Source organism: Siphateles boraxobius, unplaced genomic scaffold (genome assembly GCF_051911475.1).
Source record: "Siphateles boraxobius isolate OS27281-9 unplaced genomic scaffold, OSU_SipBor_1 86, whole genome shotgun sequence".
Taxonomy (NCBI): domain Eukaryota; kingdom Metazoa; phylum Chordata; class Actinopteri; order Cypriniformes; family Leuciscidae; genus Siphateles; species Siphateles boraxobius.
In genome coordinates, this window is record NW_027509215.1 from 9,936,384 (window position 1) to 9,952,778 (window position 16,395).

At 37.6% G+C, this 16,395-nt stretch overlaps 2 long non-coding RNA genes across 2 annotated transcripts in view; one reads left to right on the forward strand and one right to left on the reverse strand.

The window, feature by feature from the left end:
- The window catches only part of LOC143731369 (uncharacterized), a 37,202-nt gene extending 22,166 nt beyond the window's left edge, over positions 1–15,036 (forward strand). The window contains exon 4 of the long non-coding RNA XR_013200747.1: positions 14,471–15,036. This is a non-coding gene — a long non-coding RNA (uncharacterized LOC143731369). The remainder of the gene's footprint in view (positions 1–14,470) is intronic.
- On the reverse strand, positions 7,127–15,909 carry LOC143731370 (uncharacterized). Its single transcript, XR_013200748.1, has 3 exons — positions 15,753–15,909; positions 14,505–14,638; positions 7,127–7,349 (listed from the first exon to the last, which is right to left on the reverse strand). It is a non-coding gene; the product is annotated as an uncharacterized LOC143731370 (long non-coding RNA).
- Between the last annotated feature and the right edge of the window lie 486 nt (positions 15,910–16,395).

Sequence of the window (16,395 nt, forward strand, 5' to 3'; positions counted from 1 at the left end):
GTAGGGTTAGTGTGTTTTTGTGTGTGTGTGTGTGTGTGTGTGTGTGTGTGTGATAGGTAGGTTTAGGGGTAGGTTTAGTGTAAGGGAATAGAATATACAGTTTGTACAGTATAAAAACCATTATGTCTATGGAGAGTCCCCATTTAGATAGCTAAGTAAATGTGTGTGTGTGTGTGTGTGTGTGTGTGTGTGTGTGTGTGTGTGTGTGTGTGTGTGTGTGTGTGTGATGAGTAGGTTTAGGGGTCGGGTTAGTGTGTGTGTGTGTGTGATGAGTAGGTTTACGGGTCGGGTCAGTGTGTTTTTGTGTGTGTGTGTGTGTGTGTGATGAGTAGGTTTAGGGGTCGGGTTAGTGTGTGTGTGTGTGTGATGAGTAGGTTTACGGGTCGGGTCAGTGTGTTTTTGTGTGTGTGTGTGTGTGTGTGTGTGTGTGTGTGTGTGTGTGTGTGTGTGTGTGTGTGTGTGTGTGTGTGTGTGTGTGATGAGTAGGTTTACGGTAGGGCTGAACGATTATGGAAAATAATCTAATTGCGATTTTTTTAACCAATATTGCGATTGCGATTTAATATGCGATAACTTTAATTTCTTTACCTTCTGTATTAGTCGACAAAGACAAGCAATAAATCATTGTACAGTAGGGATGGGAATCTTTAGGCAGCTCATGATCCGATCTAATTTTTTTCATATTAATTAATCTTAATAATACTTAAAATATGTATTTAATTACATGTGTAAATATACATACATATATATATATATATATATACATATTAATTAAACCAATTACATGTTAAGAATTTTAAATGGACTATAAACTAATTGTAGCTTCAACATAAAAGCTAGTAAATAAAGAGGAACAAAAAAAACATTACAAGCTTTAAACAAAGAGTGTTTTCAGTATTTAAAAGTAGGCTGTCTGAACGTTTTCCATTCAAGAGCTGGAGTGATTTCCCCCCTATACGATAAATTGAATTCACATTAATGCACATATCTCTTTTGAAATTGTAAATGTAGTTTGTCCTGTTGGTTTAAGATATAACTGACCGTGTTTAGATTAATTTCGCGTCAAAAGCATTTTGAGATGCAAGTACATTTAACCAATGAGTCGCTCACAGCCGCATGCACGAGCACTCTTCACAAAGCGCGCGTAAGTATTTTAAAATGAAAGCAGCTTTCTCAGTGATTTTCATAATTTTAATATATAAGCCAACTGCATTCCAAAAGACATAATGCCTTTGTGGAGCATTTGTAAGGAAAATTCCGGCGGCCAAGACCGCGCACTGCAAGAGTAACATCAAAGCGGCAAAACCGGTGCAATGAAGCCCGCGACTGTCCTTGTAATTCGCTTAAACCCCGAACTTTATGAAAGATTATTTTTCGGAATGTTCGAGCGGTGTCGTGTGTGTGTGTGTGTGTGTGTGTGTGTGTGTGAGAGAGAGTTAGCGAGAGAGAGAAATTAGAAGCAAGCAGAATACGGTTGTTTCTAAAGCACGCGCAGCTTCATCATGTGTGTTTAAAAACTAAGCTCAGATTCGATTCTGAAATTCTCTGAATCAATCCAGAATTGTTGGAGAGAGAATAAATAACACAATATCACATACATAAAAAATAAACTGTTCTTTCCTGTATGCCAGACCTATGCGTAGCGTGCCAAGTTGATGCTTGATTTGCAGACTGCTTTTCTCTCGCGTGTCACATGACCAGTTAATCGCAGCTTTTGCGGTTACAAAATCGCATTTCATTTATATCGCGATATTATCGCAAATGCAATTAATCGTTCAGCCCTAGTTTACGGGTCGGGTTAGTGTGTGCGTGTGTGATGAGTAGGTTTACGGGTCGGGTCAGTGTGTTTTTGTGTGTGTGTGTGTGTGTGTGTGTGTGATGAGTAGGTTTAGGGGTCGGGTTAGTGTGTTTTTGTGTGTGTGCGTGTGTGTGATGAGTAGGCTTAGGGGTCGGGTAAGTGTGTTTTTGTGTGTGTGTGTGTGTGTGTGATGAGTAGGTTTAGGGGTCGGGTTAGTGTGTTTTTGTGTGTGTGTGTGATGAGTAGGTTTAGGGGTCGGGTTAGTGTGTTTTTGTGTGTGTGTGTGTGTGTGTGTGATGAGTAGGTTTAGGGGTCGGGTAAGTGTGTGTATCTGTGTGTGTGTGATGAGTAGGTTTAGGGGTCGGGTTAGTGTGTGTGTTTCTGTGTGTGTGTGACGAGTAGGTTTAGGGGTCGGGTTAGTGTGTTTTTGTGTGTGTGTGTGTGTGTGATGAGTAGGTTTAGGGGTCGGGTTAGTGTGTTTTTGTGTGTGTGTGTGATGAGTAGGTTTAGGGGTCGGGTTAGTGTGTTTTTGTGTGTGTGTGTGTGTGTGTGTGTGTGTGTGTGTGATGAGTAGGTTTAGGGGTCGGGTAAGTGTGTGTATCTGTGTGTGTGTGTGATGAGTAGGTTTAGGGGTCGGGTTAGTGTGTGTGTTTCTGTGTGTGCGTGACGAGTAGGTTTAGGGGTCGGGTTAGTGTGTTTTTGTGTGTGTGTGTGTGTCTGATGGGTAGGTTTAGGGGTAGGGTTAGTGTGTTTTTGTGTGTGTGTGTGTGATAGGTAGGTTTAGGGGTAGGGTTAGAGTGTTTTTGTGTGTGTGTGTGTGTGTGATAGGTAGGTTTAGGGGTCGGGTTAGTGTGTTTTTGTGTGTGTGTGTGTGTCTGATGGGTAGGTTTAGGGGTAGGGTTAGTGTGTTTTTGTGTGTGTGTGATAGGTAGGTTTAGGGGTAGGGTTAGTGTGTTTTTGTGTGTGTGTGTGTGATAGGTAGGTTTAGGGGTAGGGTTAGAGTGTTTTTGTGTGTGTGTGTGTGTGATAGGTAGGTTTAGGGGTAGGGTTAGAGTGTTTTTGTGTGTGTGTGTGATAGGTAGGTTTAGGGGTAGGGTTAGTGTGTTTTTGTGTGTGTGTGTGTGTGTGTGTGTGATAGGTAGGTTTAGGGGTAGGGTTAGTGTGTTTTTGTGTGTGTGTGTGTGTGTGTGATAGGTAGGTTTAGGGGTAGGGTTAGTGTGTTTTTGTGTGTGTGTGTGTGTGTGTGATAGGTAGGTTTAGGGGTAGGGTTAGTGTGTTTTTGTGTGTGTGTGTGTGTGATAGGTAGGTTTAGGGGTAGGTTTAGTGTAAGGGAATAGAATATACAGTTTGTACAGTATAAAAAACATTATGTCTATGGAGAGTCCCCATTTAGATAGCTAAGTAAATGTGTTTGTGCGAGCGTGTGTGTGTGGTTACAGAACAGTAAAAATGGCGCTTGTGCCTGACATGAGTCTGTCTGTGCCGGTGTATGTGTGTGTGTGTGTGTGTGTGTGACGAGTAGGTTTAGGGGTCAGGTTAGTGTGTTTTTGTGTGTGTGTGTGTGATTTGGGTGTGAAGAGGGTTTGCACTTGAACATGAGGGGTTTGGGGTTCATGTCTGGGGTAGTTTTAGGGGAGGGGGGTGTCTGTCTGGGTCTGAATGAAACCCATTAAAACCATCCGCGCGTGTGTGTGTGTGTGTGTGTGTGTCACGAAGACAGAATAGTGTCTGGATCGGTGCATGTGTCCATTTGCATACTCTTCACTGGCTGAACATATGCCATTCAGTCTGAACAGATGCAATGACAAACACACATGCAAATTACTCTTAAGCTCCGCCCCCTGTGAAACACAAGCTATAAATTCACTGTATCACACGTCAACGGATGCTGTATGTGTGTGGGGGTCGCAGGAACATCGCATTCGCCAAATGTGATGCACAAAACACAGTAATGATGTCATAGCATCCTCCTGCGTATGATGGCAGCCAATCAGATCACAGCAGGAACAGGAAGTGGATGAGAGATGCTGACTGCACCCTTTATGTGCTGAAAATGAATTAAAAACTAAATTGGCCTGAAAAAATAATATTAAGAAGTAACTTGAACTGTTAATTTTTTTTTTTTTATATAGATATTGAATGATGTATTAAATGTGTAAAAGTGGCAAAAGCAAAACAAACACACTTTAAGAAACATTATATAATCCTTAAAAGGTCAGCAGTCCATGTACTGTAAGAAATTAATAGTTTTTTTCAGTAAGGATGCATTAAATTAGTCAAAAGTGACAGTAAAGACATTATAAAAGGTTTCTATATCCAAAAAATGCTGTTCTTTTGAACTTTCTATTCATCAGGGGATCCTTAAAAATAAATGTATCACAGTTTCCACAAAAATATGAAGCAGCAAAACTGTTTTCAATATTGATAATAATCATAAATGTTTCTTGAGCATCAAATCATCATATTATAGTGATTTCTGAAGGATCATGTGACACTGAAGACTGGAGTAATGATGCTGAAAATTCAGCTTTGATCACAGGAATAAATTACAGTTTAACATATATTCACATAGAAAACAGATATTTTAAATTGTAATAATATGTAACATTTTGTACTGTATTTTTGTTCAAATAAATGCTGCCTTGGTGAGCAGAAGACATTTAAAACAAAATCATACCGACCCCAAACTTTTGAATGGTATTGTATATACTAAAAAAGATTTTCATCCCTATTGTGAAGTTTATCCGAGTGAAACGGCTTCAGTAACAAGAACAAAAGTGGGCGGGGCTTGATTTTGTCCGTGAGGAATTGATTGGACGGTTGTGGTTTGCTATTGGCTGATCTCATGTGAGTGACAGGTTATAGCCCCGCCCACATCATCAGAGAAGAGACGCTGAAAGAGGAAGTTATTCTGATTCAAGATTTAAATTTAAAACAATTACAATGTGCACGGATAAATTATTTCCATAACGAGAACAAAAAAAAATGGTTACACTTTATTTTAAGGTGTCTTTGTTACAGTGTAATTATAGATTTAAGTACTGAGTAATATTAAACAACGACATGTACTTACTATAGGGTTAGAGTAGGATTGGGGTTTGGTTGAGGGTTACTTGCATGTAATTATGCATCATTTACTGTTATTAATATGGATAGTACATGTAACATAACAAGGACACTGTAAAATAAAGTGTTACCAAAAAATGAACAGCACTTCACCTCAACAAGAAACATGATCAATGCACTAATGTTTAAATAGTAAACTGAATAGTTGTGCTGAACCGTGTGAATGTTTGAATGAATGTGTATTGCTGAGAGAAGCGTGTGTCCAAAGTCATTCGTAAGCGACTGAGAACTGAAGTTAACACTGACTAAACCTGAGCATCATGACACACAAACGCCTCCACCCTTCAGTCCACTCGCAGCTTTCCTCAAATGAAACGAGTATTTTCAGCTTAATTTCCAGCGTTACGGTCCCTCATGCGCGAGAGAAGTGATGATTAATCTCAGAAGGGGGCCGCTGCACGTTTGTGAACAGACAATGTGTGTCTAGACGCTCGGGACGTAAATATTCAGTCGAACGCTCGTCCCGAGTGCTTTTGTGGGGCTCGTCCCGAACCGTGGGAACGCTTGAGCGAGAAGGGCCCTAGAGGTCAAGGTCACAGCGAGGCCCTCGTCTGTACGGCTGCCCTCGCCTGGGCCTGAATGCAAATGAGCCGCTCTGATTAAGAAGCAGCGTGAGTGTGTGTTTGCTCAAGTTCACGCTTCTTTTATGATGACTTTTGTGATGCGGTCTGATGTACGTTCAGACTCTGCTGTTCATTTAGAGTCTCTCTCTCTCTCTCTCTCTGTTATGTGTGTGTGTGTGTGACCTGACGTTTATCTGTGCAGCACTAAAGCGTCGCCGTGGTAATGCTCAGAACAATGAACCACAATTTTCTTAATAAAATATACACAATATGTATAATTATCACCTTCAATTTTTTAATGAAAATTACAAGAGCCATGATTAATTTTTTTACAGTAATGCTGACTCGTTACATTCAGGCGCATTTAATCGCTCGGAACTTTCATGTCATGTGACGCGTTATTTGGAATCTAAGAAATTCTGTTTTGAACGTGCAGGTCATATTTCAGATCAATTAAATAAAAACATTATATTTTGCATAAAGAAGAGGGTTTTTTGTAGTTACATATTTTTTTTAAGACAAATAAGCACAATTTCCCCTTAAATTCTCATTACAGCAGAATCAAACTAGTATGAAGAATCATATTAAAATGATATTATTATAATTATAACTAAATATTTATTATTATGATTATTCATAAAAACAACACACTTTTTCATACCAGTTTCATTCTATTGTAATGAGATTACTGTATTATTAATAATAATAAAAGTTTTATTATTTACATGTATTTTTTTATTGCCTTTGGTTTGATTTAATTAAAAATGATTGACATTCTTACCATAATGAAGTATTACTGTAAATTACAGATTTTTTTTCGAAAATTATTTAAAATTACTGAAATCTAATAAGAATAACTCAACAGTAATGAGTAATGCAAATAAGCTTAATTTTCCTGAAAATGTTGTCACGATGCATAAAGTCTTCATGGTCTTAATAGGCGTTATTTTTTTTATGCCAAATATAATCTCTCTTGATTTTTGGGTGAAATGTGAGTTATAATCTTACAAGTTTTCCCACTTCACATCATTCAAACACGTTTTATTCAGAAACACAGTTCAGACTCTCTAAATGAGGTTCAAGCATTATTAAACTCGACATCACCAATAAATGTTCATCACCAGTGTTGTAATATATATGTACAAACACGCACATAATGTGTCATATATGTACACATTTCTTAATTCAATGATGACATCACTAGTATAGAGCTATAAAATCAATGTGGAAAGCGGCTCAGATTATTTGATGATAAATGTTCGAGGTTTTTGAGATGTTTCCTGAAAGGTGAGATTACTGAGGTGTTTTTCTCATGATAAACGATATAAATGTGAGATATAAATGTGAGTTATCTGTTGTGAGAGCGCGCTGGAGGGAATGTGCAGTTAAACAAGAGCACACCATTAACTGTAAACGCGCTGGATGTTCAACGACATGCCGTGATTAACTCTTTAAGCGGAGACCTCATCAGAAGTGCTTCATTTACTCAGCACAACATCTGAATACTTTCTGTTCCCGTTCTATCTCTCTCTCTGCACATTCAATTCTATTGAGCTTTATTGGCGTGACTAAAGCATTCTAATGTTACGATCTGTAAACAGCATCTATTTAGCAGGATTTTTTTTCACGCAGCCACTTCTACATTTAGTGTTAGTGAGTTTTTCAGTGTTTTCTGAAGTCAGTAATGTCTCTTTAGTGCTCATCTCCTCCTCCTCCTCTTCATCAGCTTCATCTCTCTTCTCCCGCCGCTGCTTAAACCCTGTCCAGCAAGCGTCCCCTCAGCTGGGGCTCCTGAGGGCCGGCAGGGTTTGACGGTCCCCCTCCTGTCCATCATATCCATGTCCATCTGTCCGTCTCAGGATCTAGAAGAGGATTTATCGGGTGGCATGAGGAAAACGAGGCCTGACAAACACTCATGCATTGTTTCGTGTGGATTTGTGGCCTGAAATACACATTCATGAATTTGGGAAACAGTTGCATGACCACAAAGCAATCATCCATACTGTTTAAAAAGAATTTAAAGGCAACACTTTACAATAAATTCATTAGTTAACTTAACTAACATGAACAATACATTTGTTACTGTATTTATTCATCTTTGTTAAAGTTAATAAAAATAGAGCATTGTTTGTTCATGTTAGTTTACAGTGCATTAATGTTAAAAAAAACAACCTTTGATTTTAATAACGTATTAGTAAATGTTGAAATTTATATCGACTAGGATTAATAAGTGCTGTGTTGTTCATTCTTAGTTCTTGTCAACTAATGTCAACTTTAACTTATGATCCTTATAGTAAAGTGTTACTGAATTAAAGTGAGCCGAGAAGCTGTAATGTTCTGATTCACAGAGAAACAGAAGAACAGTAAGTGTGTGTGTGTGTGTGTGAATTGGGCTGCACTGTGTTTTTGACAAAGAACCGGTTCATAAGAGTATTTACACTGGGCGCTGCATGCAAAAATACGTGTTTTCTTGTCATTATTTTGCGGTACGCTTGAATTGCAGTGGCACTGGAAAGTGGCAAAGGAAACAAATTTTGCATTTTTATTTTATATAATTCTGGGGTGTTATATAAGTCTGGCAATGCTCTTTCTTACGGTGGCAACAATGAAAGGTTTATGCAGGATTATGCTGATTTCTAAGTTACTTTCATTGCGTGTCTCTTGCATGGAGAATTCAAGAATGCATTGCTATTAGCACAAGGCAAAAACATCCTAGATGGCAGAGAACGAAATGTTGATTCTACATGTACTTATGTATCCAATATCTGAATTTATTTATATATATATACGGTGTGTGTGTGTGTGTCAATATCTGACAACTGGATGGATAGATGTTGAATGGAAGGATGGATAAACTGATGGATGGATAAATTGATGGATGGATATTGGGTGGAAGGATGGATATTGGATGGATGGATAAATGGAAGGATGGATATTGGATGGATGGATATTGGATGGAAATTGAATGGATGGATGGATATTGGGTGGAAGGATGGATATTGGATGGATGGATAGATGGAAGGATGGATATTGGATGGAAATTGAATGGATGGATGGATATTGGGTGGAAGGATGGATATTGGATGGATGGATAGATGGAAGGATGGATATTGGATGTATGGATGGAAGGATGGATATTGGATGGAAAGATGGATGGATGGATGGATGGATGGAAGGATGGATATTGGATGGAAATTGAATGGAAGGATGGATATTGGATGGAAGGATGGATATTGGATGGATGGATAGATGGAAGGATGGATATTGGATGTATGGATGGAAGGATGGATATTGGATGGATGGATAGATTGAAGGATGGATATTGGATGGAAGGATGGATATTGGATGGAAAGATGGATGGATGGATGGAAAGATGGATGGATGGATATTGGATGGATGGAAGGATGATATTGGATGGATGAATGGATGGATGAAGGATGGATGATATTGGATGGATGGATATTGGATTGAAGGATGGATATTGGATGGATGGATGGAAGGATCGATATTGGATGGATGGATATTGGAAGGATAGATAAATGGATGGATGATGGATGGAAAGATGGGTGGATATTGGATGGATATGTATATATTAAAATATACTGTATATATGGCAGCTCTTGGATTGGAGCTCCTGAAGTCTTGGTAAACTTTACAGGTGTGCAGTCATAAATAGATTGCGCTGAGCTGTGGGCCTGTGTTCTGCTTTCTCATCATACATTATATTTGGAAGTAGATGACCCGTGCGTTTGTGCCAGCTGCTTCTACCGTCAGGCATATGGATCGGACACCTATAAACCCAGGGGTCCTCATTTCAGTGCTGGCAGAATAAGCCCGAATACTCATCGTTCAGAATGCAATACTAGTGTACTGCATGTGTGTACTGATTATAGTTTATTTAAAGCATATATAGCATGTGAAAGTATGCAGTAAACAACAAAACATATTTCAAGTCAAGTCATCCTCATTTATATAGCGCTTTTAACAATGTAGATTGTTTCAAAGCAGCTTTACAGAGATAAACATATAATTTAAGGTAACAGAGATTGGTTTGGTTTTATAGTGGCTCTTGAAAAATGTTTTTTCCAGCTAAAGTTAGTTTTGATTGATTCACTTCCGTCTAAATGATCATTTGTTATTAAATTAGGGGCCGCTAAGACGACACCGTTCTCTCTAAACAGACTTTAAACGTGAACCTGTGATAGACGCTGATGGCGTTCACATGCGCATTAAGAATTGATTCTATAGTTATGTGCGTTTGAATATATGTGCGCAGGTTTGTAATTCCTTACAACCCATGCCTAAACAAACTACTTGTCTATAAATTTTGATGCAGAATTTTATTTGATCTTATCACTTCGGGTACGCGAACCGAAAAATTCCACAAGGCTTTATCTGTAGAGTGGTATAGGGATCCTCCATAGGGAGAGGCTAGTTGTCACACTGTTGTCATGTGATCCAAAAAAGCTTATTTTTTATGTATTTTTGAATCATTTGGGTGCCTGAATTATTAAGTATATACTATTGAAGGTAAGATTTTCAAAAGGTTTTTGAAAGAAGTCTTAAGCTCACCAAGGCTGTATTTATTTATTTATTTATTTATTTACATTAAAATCAGCAATATTGTGAATATATTACCATTTAAAATAACTGTTTTCTATGTGAATATATAGTAAAGTGTAATTTATTCCTGTGATCAAAGCTGAATTTTCAGCATCATTACTCCAGTCTTCAGTGTCACATGATCCTTCAGAAATCACTACAATATGATTTGATGCTCGAGAGACATTTATGATTATCAATGATGAAAAAACATTATTTTTCAGGATTCTGTCTTCAGCATTTATTTGAAATAGAATCTTTTGTAACATTATAAATGCCTGTACTGTCACTTTTGATCAATTTAATGCTTCCTCACTGAATACTTCTGAATGGTAGTAACCATTGTAGTATTTATAGACTACATGTATAAAAATACGAGTGACATTAACTTAAGTGTTTCAGATCTCGGTCTATATCGGTATATTTTCACAGAATGAAACAGTACGGGCGACGTCATTGGAGAAAGTAACTGATTTAAGAGCAGTGTGTGTGTGTGTGTGTGTGTGTGTGTGTCGTACCATCAGTATTTGCCCTCTGGGTCTCATTTCATGGTTTAAAAAAAGATAATGAAAAGCTCTGTGAAAATGGTCTATTAAATCTGTAGTGCAGATCTCCATTAACACACACACACACACACACACAGACGAGAGCCAGAAACTCTCGAGCTCGACCTCGTTCTGTGTGTCTCCAGAGGATCCAGCGCTCAGAGTCAGTGCCGACCGGTCAGCAGGAATAGTTTGACCCAACACACACACACACACACACACACACACACACTGAAGAGAGGGATACGGAAATAGTCACAATGAATAGCATACAATGTTTAACTAATATATCAACATACTTCCACAGTTGATTAATCACAGTACATTTACACAGTTGTTTTCTATTACAGGTTTTCTGAAACGTTGTGTGTAAACATGCAAATCAGGCCGTATCTAATTAAATCGGCACTAATTTGCATACATTTCCAGAAAATAAATCTTAACGTTGGATAAAGCCAGGATGAAAATTCTTGATTCATTTTGTTGATGTATTAGAGTTAAAGGTTTTTACTGAGGGGATTTTGGATATCTCTTTTTATCACTGTATAAATCAGAAAAAGCTGTTAAGAGTCATGAAAAATACATATTCATCATGTTTTTAGGAATAAAATGTTATATAAAGTTGGCTGAATGATGTATGAAGAAACCCCTCAGTAAAAACCTTCAGAATATAGATGGGAATAAAACTGTAAATTCTGGTGTATATAAGAGCTGCTGAAGTGGCTGTACATTCACTACAATATTTATTAATCTTCGTTAACGTTAGTAAATAAAAATACAACTTTTCATTGTTAGTTCATGGTAACTCCATTAAATAATATTAACGTTCCCCTGTGGTGAAAATCCAGCTTTTAATGTTATTTATCCTGTATGTCTATGTGGTGTTTTTAATATGCTTTAAGACAAATCATGTGTAAATTCATAAGTCGACAGCATTGCTGAGTATTTTCTGCTTAAAACTGCAGTGAACCAAAGACAGTCTCAAAAACACAGTTTGAAATCGCTGGTGTTTCTGACGTCACAAACTACCTTGTAACCAATCAGATCAACGTGTGATCGTCAACCAGTGGATCTCTGAGCTGAGTGAGTGAGTGAGTGGAGGCGGGGCTCATTTGCATATTCATAGAGCCACGCATACTAAATGAGGCAAGGGTGTCGAGTTACATTCAAGATATTTTAAGGCTTAAAGTAATTTGTTTTCAAAGAAAAAAAACTTAAATATGTCATTTTGGTGGTCAAAGATGAGTTTCAAGGGATAAAATGATTGAATACAAGGGGACTTTAACAGATAGGCTACAACTTTTCAACATTTTAATAATCCATTAGTAAATATTGAAACTAACATTAAGATTAATAAATGCTTTAGAAGTATTTTTAGAGTATTTTTTAGAGTATAGTATAATTCATATGCATTCCTTGTAGTTTGTCTCTCTCTCCGCTGAGAGTTGGGTTTGTGCAGTGGATGCAGAATAAAGGATTTCTGGGGTTTAACAGACAGGCGGTGACCTCTGACCCCAGTCACCGCGGGGGTGCGGTTCCCATAGGCTGGTGTGTGTGTGTGTGTGTGTGTTCTGCCGTACTGGTGCCGTAGTCTTCATTCACTGCACAGTCACGGCCTCTTCTTGCACCTCTCCGTCTGTGATTCAGTGGAGGTGTGATCCGATGACATGTGTTTTTAATGAGGGGCGACGTCTTTGTTGGCCAGACACAATATACGGGCGCTGGAGAATGAGAACGGGCCCCTGGCGGTCCCGCATGCAAAATCACACTAGATGTTTTCTTTTTTAAATCTGTCACTCTCTTGTTTTTCTAGCTCTTTCTCAGAGTTAAGCTTCCGTTCATGGCTTTGGTAGTCAGATACGGCAAAGACGTGTAAAAATAAAAGTCCTAGAAAAGTCGTTTGCTCTGTTACATGCACCAATGCTACATTTTTTTTTAAATTTCATAATCATTTGTTAACAAACAAGTATTCATTACTTTAATGAGCTCATTATTTCTGCCTTAAATTATTACATTGTTTAAATTAATAAATATTTCGCTAACTGTGTGACTTGTGCATGTACATTTCTGAAATACTTAACTTTGATAATGTTATTCTGATAACAGATCACTGTAAACTGTAATTTGGACTCATGCATTTTCTGTAAAGCTGCTTTGAAATTGTGTATTGTGAAAAGCGCTATACAAATAAATGTTATAATGTCGTCACAAACCAGATCGCAGTGCTTCTCGTTTAACAAGAGTTAAAACAGTTCTTTTAGAGTGTAATATTAATGTTTTTACTGTATTTTTGATTAAATAAATGAAGCCTTGGTGATCATAAGGGACTTTAAAAAACATTATGAAAAAAACATTTGCTGCTTCTCAAATGTTTCTCTGATGTTTTATGATTGCAACATTGTCTCAAACTGTGCTCAAATTTGCCAAAATATTAAAGTCAGAGATCTCTGAACTCAAACATTTCTCATCAAATTCCCTCAAGATCAAACAATCTGAGCTGCTATAAAAAGATTGATAATTCAATCAAACAGAACTAAAAAAAAAAACAATTAAGTCTCATGAGCTTTGACTCGTGTTTAAAAAGATCTAAAACGCAATCAGACACTCAGCGCTGGAAAAATCATCATCAATGTTCAACATGCACACACACACATCACACACACATTAATACATCCACCTGCTGTTAATGTTTAAGTGTCTTTCTAATACAGATCAGCTCTCAGACACACTTATATTCCCCTCAATCTCTCTCAAACACGCACACACACACACACACACACACACACACACAACTTTGACTGACAGATGTGTGTAAATGTCTGTAGGCATAATAGAGCTGAACGACAGTCTGAATATGTAGACTACTGAGGGTGTGTGTGTGTGTATTGGGGGTGGAGGGTGTCTATTTAGCACTTTTTTAGACTGTCTTTGTGTGTGTGTGTGTGTGTGTGTGTGTGCGTGTGTGTGTGTGTGCGTGCGTGCGTGTGTGTGTGCGTGTGTGTGTGTGTGTGTGTGTGTACACAATATAAATAGTGTTTGTGTGTATATATAGACAGACAGATTCATCAACTTTAAAGGCTACACAGGTTTAAAAAGTTAAAATTAGACAAACCTGTAAAAAATTCTTATGAAATAAAATGCCAGTTTGATTTAAAACATTATTCCAGGTGTAGATATGTGATGTTCAAGATGTTAAATATGGTGTATTTGATGCCGTTTATGATCTGTGTGTGCTTCCGTTAAGATGAGGTGGAGCTGTTGACCCTGATCTCCCAAAAATAATGATGTCTGAGTCTACACACACACACACACACACACACACACACACACACACACGAACACACACACACACACACACACACACACACACACACACACACACACACACACACACACACACACACACACACACACACACACACACACATCAACGACCTCTGTGTCTGTCTATAGGCTCAGGTCACTGCAGTCTGTCTGGCCGCTTACACACACACACACACACACTGTCTGGTTTCCGAACGTGACCTTTGGATCCGGGGCAAATTCTGTGTCGGGTTCCCTTGAGACCCAAACAACACGTCCCACGGGACAACACACACACACACACACACACACACACACACACACACACACACACACACACACACACACACACACACACACACACACACACTTGACTTATTGTAGAAATAGCCAACTAAATGCCTGCATCCATTTTTTTGTAAGGGTGTGTATAATATTTCATGCTGTCATTTTATCTTTTGAATAATATATAAATACTAATACAGATACATAATGATGATGGACTGATGTTGTTTTTATGCTCTTTTCCACAGTAAAGACGCAAAAGACAAACTTCGCTGTTCTGACCTGATGATGAGATCCTCTGTCGCTCTGAAGATTCCCTGATGTCACTTCCTGTGACGCTGAACAGGAAGTCAAATTCAGTTACATCCAACTAGAGGAGGAATTCTGCGATATAACTTCATCTGTGGACTTTAGTGCTGATGAAAAGAAACATAGCCCATCAGAAACAAGTTTTGGGGGAAGCTGGTCCTACTTTTTCATATTTCGGAAAGATATGGTTCGTATTTTTACTGGCTTCCAATGTAGAAAATAAACACATTCTGGATATTTGCTGTTGTACAATCATCACCTGCAGAAGCACATGCAGGTTCTCACAAGTTCTCAAATACACACACATAGACACACACGCACGCACACACACACTCTCCTCAAGCACTCTGTATGAATTATAAAATCTGTAAATTAATATTTGAATAACTTTTGGACCTGTAATGTAATGACCCACAGAAGCTTTCATTCACCTGATTCAATAAATAACACTGAAATGGAGCAATTAAATATCAGTAAAGCTGTAATTTATCATTTAAACCTTGAATAATACTGAATATGTGATGATATTAAATAAAGCATCTACCTATATAACTCTGTCTGGTGTGAGTATTTAACACTGTGGTTTATGTCATTATGTATAAAGGGAAAATCTTCATGACTGTTTTGGGTATTTTATGGATTTGTTTGTACAGTGTGTTTGAGCATCTATCTTTACAATAAATTACACTTTACAATACAATGACATTCAGACATTTTTAAGTGCAACCTAATCATTTCAGACTGTTAAAGAAGAGAGAGAATGAGAATGAATTAAACGCTGTTAAATGGTCTAGCCTAATGGTTTAATCCGGTTTATCAGGATATGCAGGTATTGAATATATAACTCTTCTCGTCAGTTAGTTATGTTAGACACATACAGTAAAACACTTTATCAGGCAAAAATGATGTGCTGAATTTACACAGAATTAAAGTTGACAGTTTGGTGAATTCACCTCTACACCTGAAAGTCCTATATGGTCCTTGTTAACAGAAATGGCCCAACATACAGACACAGGTTACAAATATATATAGATATACACACACAGTCACACATACATAGCCTGTTTACATGTTTATTTTTAGTCAGTTACAAATAGTTAAAATTCCATATTGGGAACTACGGACAGCTAGGGGGATACCGTTTTCAGCATAACAAAATTATTTTCTCATGGTTTTAAGTTAATATTATTACGCTTCACGAAAGAGAAATACGTCACTCACCATTTCTAGTCAGCCGCAAAACTTTGATCATCGTCTGTCAATCAATCATCATTCAATCTGTCGGACACTGAGGTGGCGTTTACTGTCTCCAGGAAATATCTTTTGAGAAAACTTCGACCAAACCATAGGACCCAAACAGACTCCAATCATAACGCATGGCCTGTGGGGGCTTCCGTAGAAAAACAATTCAAGAAACAAATAAAATCCTTAAAACATGCGTTGGTGAACAGATGATTGTCAACGAATTAAAAGAAAAGAAAACATCAAATCACACTTAAAAATTCAATTTCACCTTTTTGGATAATAGTAGTACATATATCAAATAGCCTACATATATCTGAATATTAGAAAAGATATTAGAATAAAAACTAAAGGGCAATTTAGGCCTATTTGCATATGCATTCATATTCTAATCATATTCAGACTTTTTTTAAAAATCATTTTTAATGTTTTTAATGTATCATAGGCCAGTGATGTACTGATTTCCAAATAAATCTGTTCTTTTCATGCATTTTGAGCAGATGGATTAACAAAAATAATTCAACTTCCCCTTTCCGACATCCTCCAGTCAGCTGTTTCCATAACTCTGACGCCATTTCCTGTGAGATACAGCCTTATGTACATTTTTTTAGCTTTTATTGCA